The sequence below is a fragment of the Peromyscus maniculatus genome, chromosome 3 (genome assembly GCF_049852395.1).
Source record: "Peromyscus maniculatus bairdii isolate BWxNUB_F1_BW_parent chromosome 3, HU_Pman_BW_mat_3.1, whole genome shotgun sequence".
In the NCBI taxonomy this organism is placed as follows: domain Eukaryota; kingdom Metazoa; phylum Chordata; class Mammalia; order Rodentia; family Cricetidae; genus Peromyscus; species Peromyscus maniculatus.
In genome coordinates, this window is record NC_134854.1 from 83,900,363 (window position 1) to 83,922,243 (window position 21,881).

At 38.7% G+C, this 21,881-nt stretch overlaps 1 protein-coding gene across 2 annotated transcripts in view; it reads left to right on the plus strand.

Moving 5' to 3' along the window:
- Ccser1 (coiled-coil serine rich protein 1) overlaps positions 1-21,881 on the plus strand; it is a 1,158,948-nt gene that overhangs the window by 1,022,048 nt on the left and 115,019 nt on the right. The gene's annotated exons all lie outside the window — the stretch shown is intronic.

Genomic DNA, 21,881 nt, shown 5'->3' on the forward strand with positions numbered 1-21,881 from the left:
GTTGTAATGGGTTTTTAAGCAGAAAAACAGTAAAATTAGACATATTTCTCTCATTCAATTCCTCATTGAATATATTTAAAACCAAAGTATATTACATAAGTGGGAGTTTTATTGAGGTGTGTTATAACTTAGCTTAAGTATATTCTTTATTCTGAGATTTTCATCTGCTCTGTTTCTAGACATGAATTGAGTTATATAAGGCTTGGTTGCCTCCTGAGCAAGTTGCATAAGCTAAATTATTCTGCTGTTTAGTAGGACAGATTGCTTGATACAAGCCTACCACTTCATATTTCATATGGAGTTCTGGAATGTGTAGTATGTGTAATGATGTCATCGTAAATAGCAGTAAAGCAAAAAGATACTACATTTATGAGCAAACTGAGCCCAGGTCTCTAAGTACTAAATCTCTTGACTTTCTAAGTAAATGAGGCAGTGTAATCAATATGTCAAATGATGGAGAAAGTGCTTTTTAGTTATTATTTGTTGTTATCATTTGATTGTACCATCATTTGTTCATAATTAATATGGGAGAACACTATCTGACATCCAGCATCCCCATCCTCCTATTTTGCTGAATACTCCCTTAAGTTCTATATGCCATGCACCAGAATGTTGTTTGATACAAGCCCTGATATTTTAGGGAAGAAGATGTAAGTTTGGTTGCACATATGTGTATTTACTGCAATGGTATTTCTGAAAATATGAATGTACTTATTTTGAGAAGAACTTTATTCCTTAGCAGCTTCATAAGTTAATACGGTGTTTTGTCCTCAAAATCACTCCTGAAAGCAATGTTGTTCTCTCTGCCTCAACATCAGGTAATTCCATCAGGATATTTCTTGTTTCTGCACATCCCTCCAAAAATATTTCATAGGGTTGACATTTTTAAGAGGCATTGACTGATTATGTATTTATTATTTTACTTTTGTCTTGTGCTGATATTTGTAATTGCTTCACACATATAGTTAACAATTTTTTGACTTGGGGGGGGGCGGAAAGAAAGGGAGAGATTTTGTCCAGCAATGATGAGGACCAGTAACACATTTGTTCCTCAAGTATGGCAATACATTCTTCTTGTTCTCTCTTACTACAAATGGAACTTCTCCTGGGGAATCACACTGGACTGAACAGGAAGTCGTGAAAAATGAGAAGCAATTTGATCAATGATAGCATATATTTTTGCTTTTATGACAGTTTAAGGATAAAATAATCCATATCATCAAAATCAATCTCTTCTGTTTCTCTCCTCACTTTGCCTATCACCATCTTTCTGTCTGTCTGTCTGTCTGTCATCTATTTATATCTATCATCTGACTGACTTTCATTATCTATCAATTTAATATGTATCTTTCAGCTTAAGAGTCTATTATATTCAACAGCACTGCTTATTAACACAAGTTAGCAAAGTTGTCAAGAGAAAAAAAAGACAAACAAACAAAAATATCACAGTAACTCTGGACTGTCTTTGACCACAAGGCTTTAAAAAAAAAAACAACACTTTGCTTTTCCCTTCTTTCCCTATGTGGATCTTCTGTATCTACCATCTTCATATCAGCAATAGATTTAGAATGGGGCTAATTCCTCAGACTGATAATTAAATGAAAGAAATGTTTTTGATTCACTTTAAAGCGGAGAAAATATACATACAAATAGGAAAAGACAAACACATAACACAATTGTCTTGATCATGTTTCAACATTCTGACTAAAAGGGGATGCTACCCTTAGTTTACGTTTCTGTGTGAAGGGAAAAATAACTTGAATGACTCATTGTTCTTTAGATTTTATGGATTTTGTCCAATGATAAGGATATATTTGAAAAAATTATGCCATAGTAAATCATGGCTGAAAGCAGAATTATTGTGGAGAACACAATAATTGTGCTGGTTAAATCATGAGATAATTTGAACCACCAAGTTTCTTAAAAGAAAGAAATTACCTATGCCCATGTCAGTAGATTTATATTTGTAGAATGTGTTAGAAACAAGGTATTATAATTTTCATATAATCAGGGTTATGTGTAGTCATTAGAGAAAATAAAAGTGGGATGATAGTTTTAGATATATTTAAAATCCTACAATCCCCAATTACCCCAATTAGTATGCAATAGAAGTGAGACAATATAACTTTCTATTCAGTCACTTAGGTAATATGCTTATGTGAAGGTGTCCTTGTCTCTAATATATATATATATATATATATATATATATATATATATATATATATATATATAGTTTGTGAAACAACATGTTATCTGACTATATATGTGTATATATATATATATATATATATATATAACTTAAATAACCCTACATTATTTACAAATTTTATTACATTAAAATGTTAATTGTATTTTAAAACTGATAGACAAAATAAATTTTTACAAAAAGCAATTTTATTAAATACTATTTTATTGATAGAGATTTAAGGTATATCTTATTTGATATTATTAAATCTGTAGTGAGAACTTAATTCTAATTTTTTAAATTTCTAAATGCAATAATGTAGAAGTTTTTTTCTGGTTTTATTCTGTTAAAATAGTACATGGAGATGGAATCTTACATTTAGGAAGTTCTCCTGAATGGCTCCCTCTCTTGACTATTCAGAAAAAGATGGTCAGAGTCATTTGATGTGTACACACTATGGGGCAATATTAAATACAGTATCTGTAGCATTGGACAGTATGGATGGTGTACTATAACACGGGACTGCATCAGGTTATGTGAATTATAATATGGAGAGCAATGGATGATGTGTATAAGGCAAGGGCTGAATTGGGTGGTGTGACTCAAGGAAACATTTGTTGCTCTAGCTATAGTATGAACAAACAGCATTGGCTGATGTGCCCATAGCACGGAAAGTGTTGCCCGGTGTGTCCATAGCAACGGATGGGGGTTTCTACTAATGCTTGATGTATGGCATTGGATTATTTTACCTTTTTTACTTTGCATTCACTTTCCTGAGTTCTGTTTTCTTAAGCTTCATAGGAAAATATCTTAAGATATAGCAGAGAGTGTTGAAAAGTCTTATTTCTTTTAATGCTATTATGGTATTACAGTGTCAGCTCCCTGCTGATATCACACAATGGAATTTTTTTCTCTCATTTTACTTTTTTGTGGCTGATTCTTGAGTATTTTATGTCAGTGTTGAGTGTTTCTTGTAAATGGCTCCCTGCCCTATCAGCCTTCATAGCCTACTCTCTGCCAGGACATTTCCTTCCCCAAACCCTACTATTTATCTCTTTCTCAGAGTGAGTGGTGAGTCAAATATTTCCCTTTCACGAATCTTTTCCTAGAACAGAATAATTCACTTTTTTCATGGGGCTGTCACATTTCTACTAACAATGTTACTGAAAATGATGGTTTGCCAGTTTCTGATGAATTCTAGTAAAACTTTTAAAGGAAAATAACATAATTTGAAGAAAACTTTTTTTTAGGTTTCTTTAATCATTATATTTCTTTTCTATTGTTAGTGTTATAACTGTCTATTTTGTGCAGCAATGATATTAGATGGCTTATTGACACCCTGCTTTTTACTTCTGTTATTTATTAAGATTTCACCACTCTATGAAATTTTAAGAGTAGAAAGTAGAGTCACATGTTAATCATAGTAAAGTAGTTGTTTACATGTATAAATGCACAGAATTTAAAAATTTTGAGACTATGACTTTATTTTGATCATTCCTTTGAGTCCTTTGCCTACCAGAGTGGTCTATGAGAAGTTCACTTTATCTGTTTTGTTTGCTTTGTGCCAGTGGTTCATGTGAGTTGTTATTCTATTCTTATATAAGTATGAATAATATCCTTACCAAAGTTTTAGGGAGGAAAGTTTCTTTTTTTTTTTTTTTTTTTTTTTTTTTTTTTTTTTTGGTTTTTCGAGACAGGGTTTCTCTGTGTAGCTTTGCGCCTTTCCTGGAGCTCACTTGGTAGCCCAGGCTGGCCTCGAACTCACAGCGATCCGCCTGGCTCTGCCTCCCGAGTGCTGGGATTAAAGGCGTGCGCCACCACCGCCCGGCTGGAAAGTTTCTTCTTTAGAGCATAGCGAGCCATCAAGATGAAAGTATGGCTTCAATGGGAACATCCCCCAAATTAAGTCTAATTAACATAATTTTATTACATAAGGACTTTCCTTTTAGCATTATAATCAACTCCTGTTGCCTCTCTTCAGGGTTTGAAGTAATCTGACAGACTCAATTTTCATTCTTTCTTTTCATAAAATTTCATTTTCTGTCTAGACCTACATACATATCCTTGTTTCTACTTTCAATAACATTTCCTATTAACTTATAAACTTAATAAATTTGATTCTGTAACTCTAGGAAATTTCATTAAATAAGCCGTCAAGTTACTAAGTTGAAGTAAACCATTAAGTTACTTAACTTAAATAATACATGGTTTGAATGGCTTAGAACACATTTCTAACTTGTGTTTTATTGTATCTATGAAAATTTTTTCAAATTAATTCTAACTCAGTATGTGTTCTTAAGAGTTCCATTTTTGAATGCAAAAAGATAATTCCTATGTCATATGATTTTTATATAGAACCATGCAGAAAAATCAAGGTCCTTTAGCTACTTTGAACCTTAGAATAATAAATCATTAACAATAGCAATGGCAATATTAATTTACATCTTTATAATATATCAGCATAACACTTATGAATTGACAAATACACTAATGGATACTTCATTCATCCACCTACATATTAGAGGGGCCCATTTTTGCCTAATACCACTTGGGGAACATGAACTAGAGATACAATAATAGAGAAAACAGGTGAAGTTACTGCCATTGCAGAGCAGGCATATTAGTGAAGCAAGGAAAACAAAGATGATGGAAGGTGATGCCTACATCTTCCAACAGTAAAATGAGCTTGGAAAAAGCAGTTGAGAAGAGTAGAGGGTGTTGGGGGTCTAAAATATTTACTGTTGTTCACAGTGTTCAGGGTCGTATGAACATTTGCTGTTGTGCTCAATGTTAGGGGTATAAGTATAAGAATATTTGCTATGGTGCACGGTGTTGGGTATGTAGGAACATTTGTTATGGTGCACAGTGTTGGGGGTATAGGAACATTTGCTATTGTGCACAGTGTTGGGGGTATAGGAACATTTTTTTATGGTGCACAGTATTGTGAGTGTAGGAACATTTGCTATGGTGCACAGTGCTAGGGGTATAGGAACATTTGATATCATGCACAGTGTTGGGGATGCAGTGACATTTGTTATGGGGCACAGTGGCAGCAGGAAAGAGCTCACTCACCATGTAAGATACTTGTAGATCATGTGAGTTGGGAGGGAGTGGTCTATGCAGGACCATGGGGAAAGATAATTTTCAAAAAGCTGTTTCCATTTCTTGGTGTGATGTAGCTTTGCTCTATTATACCATATTCCTGATACAGGGCGGTCCAGCGCAGTGTGAGGTGACTCATTCAGCCAATATTCTGCATTATGCTATTCTTCCAACCTGAAGTATATTTCTCCATGTTAGGATATTTAATGTACATGCCCAGTGTTTTTGTCTCAGATGTTGCCCTCTTGTTCACTGGTTACAACACAGATGAAGACATTCCTTAGTCTAAGCTCGAAGAATAGTTGTCATTTAACTTTCATTACATTCTTCTACTAATCAGGACCAGTGTCTGATGATACTTAACAGACAGGAGAAGAGCAATTAGTAACTGAGACTCCTAGGTTAATACCATTTCAATCTAAATTAACCAGGCATAAAGAGAAGCAGTAAAACATGACCCAGTAAGGAGAAATGCTAATCCATGAGAACTATTCACCAAATAGCACAAGAGGCATTGAAGAGTCTTACATTCTTCACAGAACCAAAGAACAGAGGGAAATATGAGTATATCAAGGGTAAGAGACATAAAATACATCAACTGTTACTTGTGTCTAAAGAAATCTGATGTATGAGATAAAAGACACATAGATTAGGATTAATAATAGATCATACACTGGTGTCCGAAATTTCCATCCCGGGTTTCGGCACCAGTTGGTGTCCGAAGTTTCCGTCCCGGGTTTCGGCACCAGTTGGTGTCCGAAATTTCCATCCCGGGTTTCGGCACCAGTTGCGGCGAGCTCCTCGGCCAGCGAGGAAGAACGACCACCATGCGAGGATCCTTCTCAGAACACACTTTATTGGAGCGCCTCTTGATTAAGGGAGAGCGGGAGGTGAGGGGCCCCGAGGACTAAACTGTAGCTGCTTATATAGGGAATCAGGCAAACGTGCCGTACTGTGATTGGGTCCCGCCAGACTGCGAACACGGGGAGCCACGGGATAGGCTGAGGACATAAGGCCAATTACCATACTCGTGCATCATAGCCAAATATGGAGTTGTTTACAGCTAGGCTCCCAGGAAGCCAGCGCCATAGCGGCTCCCTACATCTCCCCCCTCTTTATTAATTAAGCCGCAGGAGAGAGTATAGGTCTGATTCCTGCAACACAAGTATTTCATCCAATCAGGTCCCCACCTCATGATGTGTTGACCGATCGAGGATGAGTTAACTGTGCATAATTGCCTGCATACCTTCCCAAGTGCAATGGACTAACCAGTCCTAAGGGTGCAAAGGCTATGTGACTCCATATGCAGTCAGACTTGCTCTCCTTGAAGGAAGGAAAATGTCCTACCCTTCAAGTGCAGTGCACGAGCCTGGCATCCTGTGCTCAATACAAGTATGTGAAAGCTGTCCACATACCTTCCCGTGTGCAATGGACTAACCAGTCCCAGGGGTGCAAAGGCTATGCGTGCAACAATTGTCCACACACCTTCCTGAGTGCAATGGACTAACCAGTCCTGGGGGTGCAAAGGCTGTGTGGATATTAGGTAAAGCCAGATCTGGGGGGAGGAGCCACACTCCAAAGCGGCTAATGCTTGAGTGATAATGACCTTGTCCTTTTTTGTACATGCTCGCAAACGGCAGACCAAACACAGACAAAACACGCATCCTCCAAGGCAGCATGCCAAAAATATACCCTACCCCCACCCATTCTAAACAGGGAAAAGGTAGAAGCAATCCAGGAGGACAGTCCCTCTGCCATGCTGAGGTCCACTCGTGTGGAGTTGATGGTCACCACTGCCACTCTCAGCTTTTCCAGCGTCTCTTCAAATTCTCCAGACCAATTTCCTATAAGATAACTAGACAATTGTTTAGACAAATTCGCTGTGCGGGAACCATTCTGAAACTGCACGCTAGTGACACAAACCAGGCATTCTCCACTCACATCCCAATTGGACCAGCTGCCAAAAGATGTCAACTTGTTCTTGTACCAAGTCAATGCACTGGTTAAGCACCATAAGGCCGCCTTTCAACTGTGTATTTAGGGAAGTAGAGGTATGAAGGATGGTTTGGAGCCATTAACTCCTTCCACCTGAAGAGGCTGAAATGGCCAAGCCTGTATCTCTGGAGACAGGGACCAGCTGCAGCAGTTTGAACCTCCACTGCAAAGGTGATGCCTAGCACCTGGCCCCCAGCCAGCACAAGGATTCCCCATAGCATCTCTGAGAATGATTAGAATAACAAGTAATGTGTGATATCTGTTGTTTCTTTGCGGATCTTCAAAGACTGGAAACGCGGACGCTAGCCGCGCCCAGGTGTCTCTCCTGATAAAACGACAACCTCCACCTGTTTGCAGGCACGAATGTGTTGCCGAGGGTGGATGTGGTCCCGAAGGCGCCGTTGGTTCCACATTCACCCCAGCAGAAACATTATAAGGAGGAGGTCGCTGCCGCCACCCGTATTTCTCTTCCTCATATTCAGCGGTGGCTTTCTCTAAATTTTCCTCATCATCAGGGTCTAACTCACTGTCTAATACTGGATATCCTTCCTTTTTAGGCCTACTTAAGTTCTCCCCTTTAACGTCTGATTCTGATAGACTATCCTGGTGCTTAATTAATGCCTTGCGTCCCTTTCTAATGATTTCCACATTGCGTTCTTCCTTGAAACATGCATATACAAAACAGCAAAGAAGAACAACAATTGTCATAGGAATGAACACAAAAGCAAGCACAAACGGATTTATCCCAACAATCAGCATACCTGGAGAACTTACCGACGTCATCGCCGTTCCTGGCGAACTTACCGACGTCACCGCCTTTCCTGGCGAACCTACCGACGTCACCGTTCCTGGAGAACTTACCGACGTCACCGCTCCGTGTGCTGAGTTCTGAATCCTCTTCGACCCCTCACCTGGTGTCCCGTCCCCGTCCCGGGTTTCGGCACCAGTTGCGGCGAGCTCCTCGGCCAGCGAGGAAGAACGACCACCATGCGAGGATCCTTCTCAGACCACACTTTATTGGAGCGCCTCTTGATTAAGGGAGAGCGGGAGGTGAGGGGCCCCGAGGACTAAACTGTAGCTGCTTATATAGGGAATCAGGCAAACGTGCCGTACTGTGATTGGGTCCCGCCAGACTGCGAACACGGGGAGCCACGGGATAGGCTGAGGACATAAGGCCAATTACCATACTCGTGCATCATAGCCAAATATGGAGTTGTTTACAGCTAGGCTCCCAGGAAGCCAGCGCCATAGCGGCTCCCTACAATACACTACAGAATAGAAGTCACAAGGAGTGAGGAGAAAACAGCAGAAGGACCACTGCAAAATCTCATTTCAGTATCTGGGCCGAGTACAGTGCTCTAGTATTACACAGAGAACCTTTCAAAACACCCTCCTGGAGACATCTCAGTCAGTTCACAGAGAGGTGTTGGGATGATACCATATTTGTAACTGAGTTCTCAAAAGTTTATGAGCAGTTTACTAACAGAGTTGCATGCAAGCATTGTATATGTCTAGTTATTATGTATGTATAGTTATTGTATATTATTAGTATGTAGTTAAGGTGGTTTTAATTCTGTAACAGAAGTCCCTAAGTGCACAGGACAAAGATTATAGACAGACATCTTCTCTTTTACCAATATATTAAAATAGATTTATATTTGGAGGCCTATATTTGGTGCCTGCCTTCTTCATGTTGCTACAAATGTCATAATATCCAATCTCTAGCTGGACTGTGACTGCAGCCTTGTGAGATTGTTTTACACTTCCCTAAGCTCCATGAACTGTGAGAGGCAAAGGCAAAGCCAGTAAGCATTGCCTTTTATGTTATTTTCCCTTATTAAAACGATTTTTTTTTAGACAGGCCTTCGTTGTGTAGCTTTGTGCCTTTCCTGGAACTCATTTTGTAGCCCAGGCTAGCCTCGAACTCACAGAGATCCTCCTGCCTCTGCCTCCCAAGGAGTGCTGGGATTAAAGGTGTGCACCACCACCACCCGGCTAAGACTAATTTTTAGCAAGTACACTTGACACATTACCTGCAGAGAATCAGAAAGACTATGAAATACTCCTAAAGTCTTCCCTGGCAAACCATGTATGTGAAGATAATTTAAATATATCTATATCTATATTTATATCTATATCAATCTATATCTCTATATATACCATTTTGAAAACATTTCTGAATTATGCTGCCATAATGGTAACAGAAAAGATGAATACTTATACATTTGCTCCAAATATGCTAAGCTACTATAGCTGGTCTTAGAAAACGAAATTCCTACTTAAAACAACTCAGTGAACTGCCTCATTCTTTTAGTCACACACAGCAGGTTCAGTGTTTGACCTGCAAAGCTAATAAAGACCTGAGACCTCACTTTGTTCTCGACAAGCACTGCTGGGCTCCTTGGTTGCAGTTCAAGCTCAAGAGCATTCTGAAGATTTTTTTTTCCTAATTCATCTTCTTGCAAATGAAATCTCTGCCTTTCCTTGTCCTTAGTTATGTAAAAGAAGATCAGTGACTTTAGGTAACTCTGGCTGAATGAATTGAAGAATTAACCAGTCATTCAGAGACTTCATATTCCAAATTTGAGCATCTTTGGAATGAGTCACACCTCTTAATCTGAAGCTATGTGTTACTAGGTTACTTATTTCATATTTTATTTAAATAAAGGAAATGTGTTTAAGACTAAAAGATTTGAGACAACTCTGGAATATGGTTTCTACATGGTCACTAGCTCAGGTTAGGTATATGTGATATGCTTCTGTATATTTCTAGTAACTACATCTGTAGTTGCTAATATCTGGTAATATACACCTTAGTCTGGTGACACTAGATTTTTGCAAATGAGAAGAGATGGGAATATATCCTCAGTCAACCTTATAGCATTGGCTGCTTGAGAAGCCACTGTGTTCATTTACAGGTGATTTGTTGGCTTTCACTGTATGTCGAATTCCACTTTCAGCCAGGGCATTTGTATGCCAGGCCACCAAAGGTCTCTCAAGATTGCTTCTTGTGAAATGGAGTAGCTCCATTTTATTCCCTTGTTAAAATTGTTTACCTATTCTACAGGACTTCTTTCCTCCAAAGCAAAATTTTAGATCCATTTAAATGATTCATTGCCTCTCCCTTGCCAGGCTTACTGACTTTTAAAACTAAGCATTAGGAGCACATAAAAGCAATGGTGTATACAAAGTTTTCTATCTATTTCACATAAATTACACCCATTACATCACCTTTACCTACCTGCCTGATACTATCTTCCAGAGTACGCAAGGATATCTGCCAAATGTTATTTATCTTGGCTGAATCTCTGCTGATTTTCCCATACAGTGAGATATGTGTAGACTATGTTTGAAAGAAATAGAATGGGGGAAGTGTAGGAAGATTTGTCATTTTAGTCTAATGAGAAGTCCTTTATGCCGGTACCAACTCCTGGGAACACACCTGAACATATGGATAGATTAAAGAACCAACCAGTTAAAGAGCATGGCTTTGTGTCTATATTAGAACTGTTGAGTTTGTGCTGCCCCAATAACAGAAAGGAATGTGTACAGAGTGGCATTGTGCAGGTTCTCACTGACACGTGTGGTTCTGGCACTGCAGCATTCATTCTCCCAGAGTTACTGCCTATCTTCAGACTATGAAGCTAAAAGTCTTATTCTACCCACATTGATATACTGTAACCTAATACCCATTATATAGATTAAGAGATTGGTACTTATGAGAAGGGATTAAATCATGAGGGCTCACTGTCCCCATGGGGTTAGTGCTATAAAAGAGGCTGAAGAAAACACCTTGTGTCTTCTACCATGTGAAGACACAGTCACTAGGTAAACACTGGGGAGCAGATGAGAATCCTCTCTGAGTACTGATGATACCAGTGTTTTGATCTTGACTATCTAAACTCCAGAACTGGGAAACTATTCTTTTGCCTGTACATTATCACTTTAAAGTATTTTGTTATATATGGGTGCATGGATAGAGACATAGATAGAGATGCTTAGAACTCAAATAAATTCAACTCTATGCTTGTCTGTATAATTCTAACTCATAGTGTTTTATCTGCCATGCAAATATTTGAAGCCAATTGAATATTAACTTTAACATTAATTTTAGGATGTAAGGAATGAATTTGAAAAGAAGGATATATTCCTACAATTCAAAGAATGAGGAAAAGACATGCAAAAATGGGAGAGGGTCACTCTACCCTGCAGTACCATCACACTGAGAGCAGAACTTCAATAGAAAGTTTGGGATAAGCACTCATCTGCTGCAATGCTTAAATCAATTAATATAAAAGAAAAGAAGTAGCCGGCAGTGGTGGCACATGCTTTTAATCCCAGCACTCGGGAGGCAGAGCCAGGCGGATCTTTGTGAGTTTGAGGCCAGCCTGGTCTACAGAGTGAGATCCAGGAAAGGTGCAAAGTTACACAGAGAAACCCTGTCTCAAAAAATAAAATAAAATAAGAAAAACAGGCAAGCAGGTAAAGGAAGAAGTGAAATTTGAACAGATGACTAGGTTAACACTGCCAGCTAGATCCTTTAAATACGCTCCTTATGCATTTCCTAGCAGTCTTTATTATTCAGCTTGGAAATGACATTTGAAATTTTATTCTATGTGGGAATTAAAATGTTCCAGATCTTTAAGTATTTGTGTTGAAAACTTACTTTTAAAAAACCCTATTCAATGTTTAAAGTAGCACTTCAATTTTATATGTTCACAAGTCTAGTGGTACCAAGTTATAAAGTGCAAATTTCCAGTCAGTTCTGCATTTATAAACTGTAGTTCTTGTATTATTCTCCCTAACATTTTTTTTTTTAAATCTGCTGCAATTTTACTTCTGCAAATCAGTAGTTTATATACAGAAAAGAAAACTATCAAGTCATACAAGGAACAACAAGAGCTTGGCAATAATTCAATTACATCATCTTTAAAAAACTTCAAGCACACAGTTACTAATCGGCGCTAGACATATCCTTTCACTCCCAAGAACTTTGTGACCCAAAGAGCAGTCTGTATTTTTTAAACTTAGTACAGTTCCTAGACTTGTGTAGGCTTCTTGCAGCTGTGTCCTTCATCTTTATCTCAGCCGCTCGCTAGTTTATTATTCATTTTTACTTTTCTGGTTCTCATGATCCATTTAGCCAATTTGTATGCTGCAGATCCTCCCTAAGTATTTCTTCAGTTCTTCACCATATATCTCTTCTAATATAAAACCTTTTTACCTGCTGGAATATGGACACTTGTACTTTTACACCTGTAAGGGGAAGGGGTTCTGCTGGTTGTCCTTAAGTTTTCTATGCTGAACTTCCTCAACAGAGGGGTCCACCATCTACCTCCTATGAGATAATGTTTTCTGCCATAAATCACTTTAGTTGGGATTCCTAAAGGATTCCTAGTGGGTGAGTGTTCATTCCCTAGAAGTGCCTGAACTATTATACTTTCTATTATCTAGTGACTTGAGGCTTGAGGTCTTTAAGGAATAGTTCATTCTGCTATATCTAAATAAGGTCCATGTCCAGCTTCCCCTTTCCTCCACAGTTCACAACCCAAGCATTCATTAATTTTGGCTGTGTTTTATAGATTAATTAGAACATTATCAGAAAAGCAGTTGTACAGAACCCATAGCCCAGAGAGCTCATGATCTCTGAAGCACGTCTCCTTCGAGAACGAGACATAACACGGGTACTCTGCCAGGGACCTCCAGGGAGCTTAGTCCCGTGGGACACGTATCTCCCGTCCGCTATTATTGACATAATTGTTCATGTCACACGGACGACACTGGAGTTGGTGTGGCATTTCCCCGTTTTTTGTTTTTAAGATGCAGCTCCAGCAGATCACACCTCACTGTGTGTAGGGAACATAGGATAATTTTAAAAAGACAAGTAAATAATAACACAACCAAAAGAAAATAAGAATCAATACCCCAATGAATGCAAAGTATTGTGTCCAATCTAGAGCATTTAAGAGAGCGGACATCTGACTCAAGATCATGAGCTAAGGCATCCAAAGAGCCATTCTCCAAATGAGCTTTACTCATAGCCGTGATATCTTTCTGTAAAGCTTCCATGTTATGAGTGGTATCTGAATCTTTCCAGACTCCTTGCAGATGATTCTTCACCTTTTCCCAACTTTGACTAGTGTTATAAGGCAGAGGAGTGACACAGATATATTAATATGCAGCATGATACCTAGTCTCTAATCTATTCTGAATATTAACCAAATCCTGGCCAAGAGCCAGTACCACTTCTTCTAATACATTAATCTTTGCTTCTAATTTCTTATCTATAAGGGACTGTTCTGACAAAGCCAAAGTAACATTCTTGTTCAATTCATTAACAAAATGAGCAGTATGGATTTCTTGCACTAAGGTGGTGGTAGCTACAGCAAAGGTGGTAATAATAGCTATTAAGGCAGATATGCCTAAAATTAATGCAGCAACAAATCTCTTAGGTCTAATAAGTGCATGTAATCTTTTCAATATCTGTAAAGCAGAATTTTCATATCAATCCTCCTCCATCAGATCAACAGGCAACATAACATAAGGTGGTCTCTTAACCAAAATCATAACTGATAATTTCTTATCTAAAATTGAATCAATGTAATTAGTCAAGCGACATGTATGACAAAAAATCCTATAAGAACCACCTACAACAGTAATATCTACATGCATAGGATGACCAAGTAATGTAGCAAAGGGATAGCTTACACATGAACGGACAGCATAAGGAATAGAAACTGTTTCATTAGGCCTTTTTTGAAGAATAACATTAGCACTGGCAGCCAATATAAATAAATGAGGGGTATAAGACCAAAAACTGTCTCCATTGACGGAGTGCGCCTGAGCTGCAAGGATAGATAAAAGAGCAAGAAAAATAAATTTAGGGGTCTGTGGCTTATTCTGTGTGGTCACAAGTTCCGTGGCCTGTTGAGTCAGATTCCTTTTTTTTTTTTTTTTGGTTTTATTATTATTATTATTATTATTATTATTATTATTATTTTATAACACCATTCAGTTCAACATAATAGCCACAGAATCCCCTGTTCTCCCCCTCTCGCCCACCCCTCCCCCCGGCCCACCCCCCATTCCCACTTCCTCCAGATCAAGGTCTCCCCCGAGGACCGGGGTTGACCTGGTAGACTCAGTCCAGGCAGGTCCATTCCCCACTCCCAGACCGAGCCAAGTGTCCCTGCATAAGTCCCAGGATTCAAACAGCCAACTCATGCAACGAGCCCAGGACCTGGCACCAATGCACAGCTGCCTCCCAAACAGATCAAGCCAAATGACTGTCTCACCCGTTCAGGTGGCCTGATCCAGTTGGGGGCCCCTCAGCCTTTGGTTCATAGATCCTGTGCTTCCATTCATTTGGTTATTTGTCCCGGTGCTTTATCCAACCTTGGCTTCAACAATTCTCGCTCATATAAATCCTCTTCTTACTCACTAATTAGACTCCCAGTGCTCCACCAGGGGACCAGCCGTGGGTGTCTGCCTTCAGATTCCTCAGTCCTTGGATGGGGTTTATGGCACCACTATTTGGGTGTCTGGCCATCCCATCACCAGAGTAGGTCAGTTCCTGCCTTCTCGCGACCATTGCCAGCAGTCTTTTGAGGGGGTATCTTTGTGGATCTTCGTGGGCCTCCCTAGCTCTCTGCTTCCTCCCCTTCTCACCTTCTCATGTGGTCTTCATTTACCATGGTCTCCTATTCCCTGTTCTCCCTCTCTTTTCTTGATCCAGCTAGGATCTCCCACTCTTTCCCTCGACTGTCGCCCTTCATTGTTCCCACTCATGACCAGGCTATTCATGTAGATCTTGTCCATTTCTCCGTGTCTTTTTTTGGGGTCCCGTTTTCCAGGTAGCCTCACTGGTGATGTGAGTAGCAGTCTAGTCATCCTTGTTCCACATCTAGCATCTTCCTATGAGTGAGTACATACCATATTTGTCTTTCTGAGTCTGGGTTACCTCACTCAGGATGATTTTTTCTAGATCCATCCATTTGCCTGCAAACCGTGTGATGTCATTGTTTTTTTCTGCTGAGTAGTATTCCATTGTGTATATGTGCCACAATTTATTTATCCATTCTTCAGTTGAAGGGCATCTAGGTTGTTTCCAGGTTTTGGCTATTACAAACAATGCTGATATGAACATAGCTGAGCAAGTGCTCTTGTGGTATGATTGAGCATTTCTTGGGTATATGCCCAGGAGTGGTATAGCTGGATCTTGGGGGAGATTGATTCCCAATTTTCTAAGAAAGCGCCATATTGATTTCCAAAGTGGTTGTACAAGCTTGCATTCCCACCAGCAGTGGAGGAGAGTTCCCCTAGTTCCACATCCTCTCCAGCATAAAGTGTCTTCAGTGTTTTTGATCTTAGCCACTCTGACAGGCGTAAGGTGGTATCTCAGAGTTGTCTTGATTTGCATTTCCCTGATGATTAGGGAAGTTGAGCAATTCCTTAAATGTCTTTCAGCCATTTGGAATTCCTCTGTTGAGAATTCTCTGTTTAGTTCTAAAGCCCATTTCTCAATTGGACTGTTGGTCCTTTTGATGTCTAATTTCTTGAGTTCCTTATATATTCTGGATATCAGTCCTCTGTCAGATGTGGGGTTGGTGAAGATCTTTTCCCATTCTGTAAGCTGTCGCTTTGCCTTGTTGACCGTATCCTTTGCTCTACAAAAGCTTCTCAGTTTCAAGAGGTCCCATTGATTGATTGTTTGTCTCAGTGTCTGCGCTACTGGTGTTATATTTAGGAAGTGATCTCCTATGCCAAGGCGTTCAAGACTATTTCCTACTTTTTCTTCTAGCAGGTTCAGAGTAGCTGGATTTATGTTGAGGTCTTTGATCCACTTGGACTTAAGTTTTGTGCACGGTGACAGATATGGATCTATTTGCAGCCTTCTACACGCTGATATCCAGTTATGCCAGCACCATTTGTTGAAGATGCTTTCTTTTTTCCATTGTACACTTTTGGCTTCTTTGTCAAAAATTATATGTCCATAGGTGTGTGGGTTAATGTCAGGGTCTTCAATTCGATTCCATTGGTCCACATGTCGGTTTTTATGCCAATACCAGGCTGTTTTTATTACTGTAGCTCTATAGTAGAGCTTGAAGTCGGAGATTGTGATGCCTCCAGAAGTTGTTTTATTGTACAGGTTTCTTTTAGCTATCCTGGGTTTTTTGTTTTTCCATATGAAGTTGAGTATTGTTCTTTCCAGATCTGTGAAGAATTGTGTTGGTATTTTGATGGGGATTGCATTGAATCTGTAAATTGCTTTTGGTAAGATTGCCATTTTTACTATGTTAACCCTGCCTATCCATGAGCATGGAAGATCTTTCCATTTTATGAGATCTTCTTCAATTTCTTTTTTCAGGGACTTAAAGTTCTTGTCATATAGGTCCTTCACTTGCTTGGTTAGTGTTACCCCAAGGTATTTTATATCATTTTTGGCTATTGTAAAGGGTGATGTATCTCTAATTGCCTTCTCAGCTTCTTTGTCCATTGTATATAGGAGGGCTACTGATTTTTTTGAGTTGATTTTGTATCCTGCTATGTTGCTGAAGGTGTTTATAAGCTTTATCAATTCCTGGGTGGAATCTTTGGGGTCACTCAAGTATACTATCATGTCGTCTGCAAATAGGGAAAGCTTGACTTCTTCCTTTCCAATTTGAATCCCCTTAATCTCCTTATGTTGTCTTATTGCTCTGGCTAGAACTTCAAGTACTATATTGAATAAGTATGGGGAGAGTGGACAGCCTTGTCTCGTTCCTGGTTTTAGTGGAATTGCTTTGAGTTTCTCTCCATTTAATTTGATGTTGGCTGTTGGTTTGCTATATATTGCCTTTATTATGTTTAGGTATGTTCCCTGTATTCCTGATCGCTCCAAGACTTTTATCATGAAGGGGTGTTGGATTTTGTCAAATGCCTTTTCTGCATCTAGTGAGATGATCATGTGGTTTTTTTCTTTGAGTTTGTTTATATGGTGTATTACATTAATGGACTTTCGTATGTTGAACCACCCTTGCATCCCTGGGATGAAGCCTACTTGATCATGGTGGATAATTGTTCTGATGTGTTCTTGGAGTCTGTTTGCCAGTATTTTATTGAGTATTTTTGCATCAATGTTCATGAGGGAGATCGGTCTGTAGTTCTCTTTCTTTGTTGCATCCTTGTTTGGTTTAGGAATCAGGGTAATTGTAGCCTCATAGAAGGAGTTTGGTAATGTTCCTTCTGTTTCTATTATGTGGAACAATTTAGAGAGTATTGGTATTAACTCTTCTTTGAAGATCTGGTAGAATTCTGCGCTGAAACCATCTGGTCCTGGGCTTTTTTTGGTTGGGAGACCTTTAATGACTGTTTCTATTTCCTTAGGGGTTATTGGACTATTTAAATAGTTTATCTGGTCTTGATTAAACTTAGGTATGTGGTATCTATCCAGAAAAATGTCCATTTCTTTTAGGTTTTCCAGTTTTGTGGAGTAGAGGTTTTTGAAATATGACCTTATAATTCTCTGGATTTCCTCAATGTCTGTTGTTATGTCCCCCTTTTCATTTCTGATTTTGTTGATTTGGATTCTCTCTCTCTGTCTTTTGGTTAGTTTGGATAAGGGCTTGTCTATCTTGTTGATTTTCTCAAAGAACCAACTCTTTGTTTCATTAATTTTTTGTATTATTCTCTTAGTTTCTAATTTATTAATTTCACCTCTCACTTTGATAATTTCCTGGCGTCTATTCTTCCTGGGAGACTTTGCTTCTTCTTGTTCTAGAGCTTTCAGATGTGCTGTTAATTCACTAGTGTGGGATTTCTCCAACTTCTTTATGTGGGCATTTAGTGCTATGAATTTCCCTCTTAGCACTGCTTTCATAGTGTCCCATAAGTTTGGGTATGTGGTGTCTTCATTTTCATTGATCTCTAGGAAGTCTTTAATTTCTTTCTTTATTTCTTCCTTAAGCCATTGGTGATTCAGTTGAGCATTATTCAGTTTCCATGAGGTTGTAGGTTTTCTGTAGTTTTTGTTGTTGTTGAAATCTAGCTTTAAACCATGGTGATCTGATAGAACACAGGAGGTTATTCTGATTGTTTTGTATCTGTTGTTTTGTATCTGTTGAGATTTGCTTTGTGGCCAAGTATGTGGTCGATTTTAGAGAAAGTTCCATGGGGTGCTGAGAAGAAAGTATATTCTTTCTTGTTAGGATGGAATGTTCTGTAGATATCTATTAGGTCCAATTGGGTCATGACATCGGTTAAGTCCTTTATTTCTCTGTTAAGTTTCGATTTGGGAGATCTGTCCAGTGGTGAAAGTGGGGTGTTGAGATCTCCCACTATTAATGTGTGGGGTTTTATATGTGGTTTAAGCTTTAGTAATGTTTCTTTTACATATGTGGGTGCCCTTATGTTTGGGGCATATATGTTCAGAATTGAAACTTCATCTTGGTCGATCTTTCCTGTGACGAGGATGTAATGTCCTTCTTGATCTCTTTTGATTGATTTTAGTTTGAAGTCTATTTTGTTGGATATCAGGATGGCTACCCCTGCTTGTTTCTTAAGACCATTTGATTGTAAAGTATTTTCCCAGCCTTTTATTCTTAGGTAGTGTCTATCTTTGAATTTGAGATGTGTTTCTTGTATGCAGCAAAAGGATGGGTCCTGCTTTCGTATCCATTCTGTAAGTCTATGTCTTTTTATAGGTGAATTAAGTCCGTTGATATTAAGGGATATTAATGACCAGTGATTCTTCATTTCTGTTATTTTTGGTGGTAGTGTGTGTGTACTTCTCTTCTTTGGGGTTTACTGTTGTGGCTTTATCTATTGCCTGTGTTTTCAAGTGTGTATCTGACTTCCCTCGGTTGGAATTTTCCCTCTAGTGCTTTCTGTAGGGCTGGGTTTGTGGATAGGTATTGTTTAAATCTGGCTTTGTCTTCGAATGTCTTGTTCCTTCCGTCTATGATGATTGAAAGTTTTGCTGGGTATATTAGTCTTGGCTGACATCCATGGTCTCTTAGTGTCTGCATTACATCTGTCCAGGTCCTTCTGGCTTTCAAAGTCTCCATTGAGAAATCGGGTGTTATTCTGATGGGTTTACCTTTATAGGTCACTTGGCCTTTTTCCTTGGCTGCTCTTAATATTCTTTCTTTATTCTGTACATTTAGTTGTTTAATTATTATGTGTCGAGGGGACTTTTTTGGGGGGTCTAGTCTGTTTGGTGTTCTATAGGCTTCTTGTATCTTCATAGGCATTTCCTTCTTTAAGTTGGGAAAGTTTTCTTCTATAATTTTGTTGAATATATTTTCTGTGCCTTTGAGTTGGTATTCTTCACCTTCTTCTATCCCTATAATTCGTAAGTTTGGTCTTTTTATGGTGTCCCAGATTTCTTGGACATTTTGGTTCATGACTTTGTTGGCTTTAGTGTTTCCTTCGACTGATGGAACTATTTCTTCTACTGTATCTTCAATGCCAGAAATCCTCTCTTCCATCTCTTGCATTCTGTTGGTTATACTTGCATCCGAAGTTCCTGATCTTTTACTCAGGTTTTCTATTTCCAGCATTCCCTCTGTTTGTGTCTTTTTCATTTTTTCAATTTCCCTTTTCAGATCTTGGACTGTTTCCTTTGTTTGTTTCATTGCTTTTTCATGATTTTCTTTCAGTGCTTTATTGTTTTCTTCCAGGATTTTAATGTTTTCTTCCAGGACTTTATTGTTTTCTTGGAGGGCTTTATTGTTTTCTTCTAATTTGTTTGCCCTTTCCTCTAGTTGTTTACAGCGTTCTTCCAATTTTCTTGTCTTTTCCTCTACACAAGCCTCTACCTTCTTCATGAAGTTACTCATATGGCTACTTTCTTCTGCTTCTTCCAATTTTTGGTGTTCAGGTCTAGATGTTGGAGGCGAGCTAGGTTCTGGTGATGCTGTATTGCTCTTCATTTTGCTGTATGTACTTCTGCTTTGACGTCTGCCCATCTCCTTGTGATTCCTTCTTGGTCTTATCAGTGGACTTGTTTCACAAAGAGCTGACAGACTCAGGAAGACTCTCTCTCTTGTCCAAAAGGGAGTTCTCTTGTCCAACTCTTTGGTCCAGAAGGGAAGTCAGGGGCAAGCTCTGGTCCAGAATGGCAGTCGGGGACAGGCTGGGAGCTGGGGGCCGGTCTCTAAGTCTCAGGAAGTGGGTGGGGTCTTGGGCAGATGGGCGTGGGGGCAGGGCGCGGAGACTGCAGGGGCTGCCGGGGGCTTGGAAATTGGGATCCCTCCCGGTGGGGCTAGAAGGGGAGCTGCCCGGTGGCCAGAACCTGGTGCCAAGTTGGGCAGGCCTCTCAGGAGTGGCTGGTGGCCAGGGATGGGGTCCTGGCTGGACCCAGGCACTCACCTCTGGTCCAGAAGGGAAGTCGTCAGGTCTCCCTAACATTTTTGGCAATGTATTTATTATGCGGAGGATTGAAAGTCACCCAAATAAGAATCCTGGGTTTTTATTATACCTGATAAATATTACCTTAATCCTGGACCAGATGAGCAAAATTTCCCGTGACTCCCCCCTTCATTGAAGATGCCAGATCATCAGCGCCACTCCTCTTCCTCAGGTCATTACTTTACATACATCTATGTCATACTACCTTGGGTAGGACTAAAGTAGCAAATAGACCACTTAATCATCAATCCAGGAACAATTACAATAGTACTTCTCTGTTTACAGGTTTGAAAAATGTACATGTTTCATTTGCTGTATTTTTGTCTTTATTTTTTAAAGTCCCCCACATCTACCTTTATTCCAATAATATTTACAGGCATTCCTATTTCCTACTGTCTAAATAGCAATTGTAAAGACTTATTATTTATTAGGATTAATGCAAAGAAGTTTCTCAAATAACATATGAATATAAGTGATCAAGTTTCATTATTTCCCAACTTGACTAACACAACTAAGTTTAGGAATTCCTTCAAATTCTCAATTTTGCAAGTTTGCTTCAATCCAGAATACATTTATTTTAAATACTTTGAAGATTTTAACTTTTAAATTTTACAACTAAGTTAAAAATAATCTTTCTATTTTTGTCATTTTTAAACCATATGTTGAACCTAAAAGTACCATTTCTTATTTAAGAAAGTTACATTATATAAAAGATAGTATATTAACTCATAAATCATTTGGTGTTTATTGGGAAACACTAAAAAGACATTATGAAATTATCTATATTAGATATAGATATCTTATGGATAATGTTTGTTGTCAAGCTATGGATTTACTTGTTGCTTTAAGCTAAGTTTTGACTCTGTACTTCAAATACAATACTTTATATAGAGATTTGGATTTTAGGCAAGTTCTTACTCTGTAGCAAGGTAAACTTCAAAATTGTCTTCCTTCCTTACTTTTGAGATTATTTTTGAAGTAATAATGGCAGTTTTACAATAGGAATACAAAAGGATATTTCCCTATCTTGAATTAATTTTTATTAAAATATAATAAATATTTGTTTAGCAAGCATTGGAAAACTATATTTGAATAAATATTCTTATGAATTTTCTGATACAATATTTTATGATCATGTTTTCAAGTTTAAAATTATTAATCATTAATTGAAAAAGTCTATATATAACAATTTTATAAGGCTCTACTATTT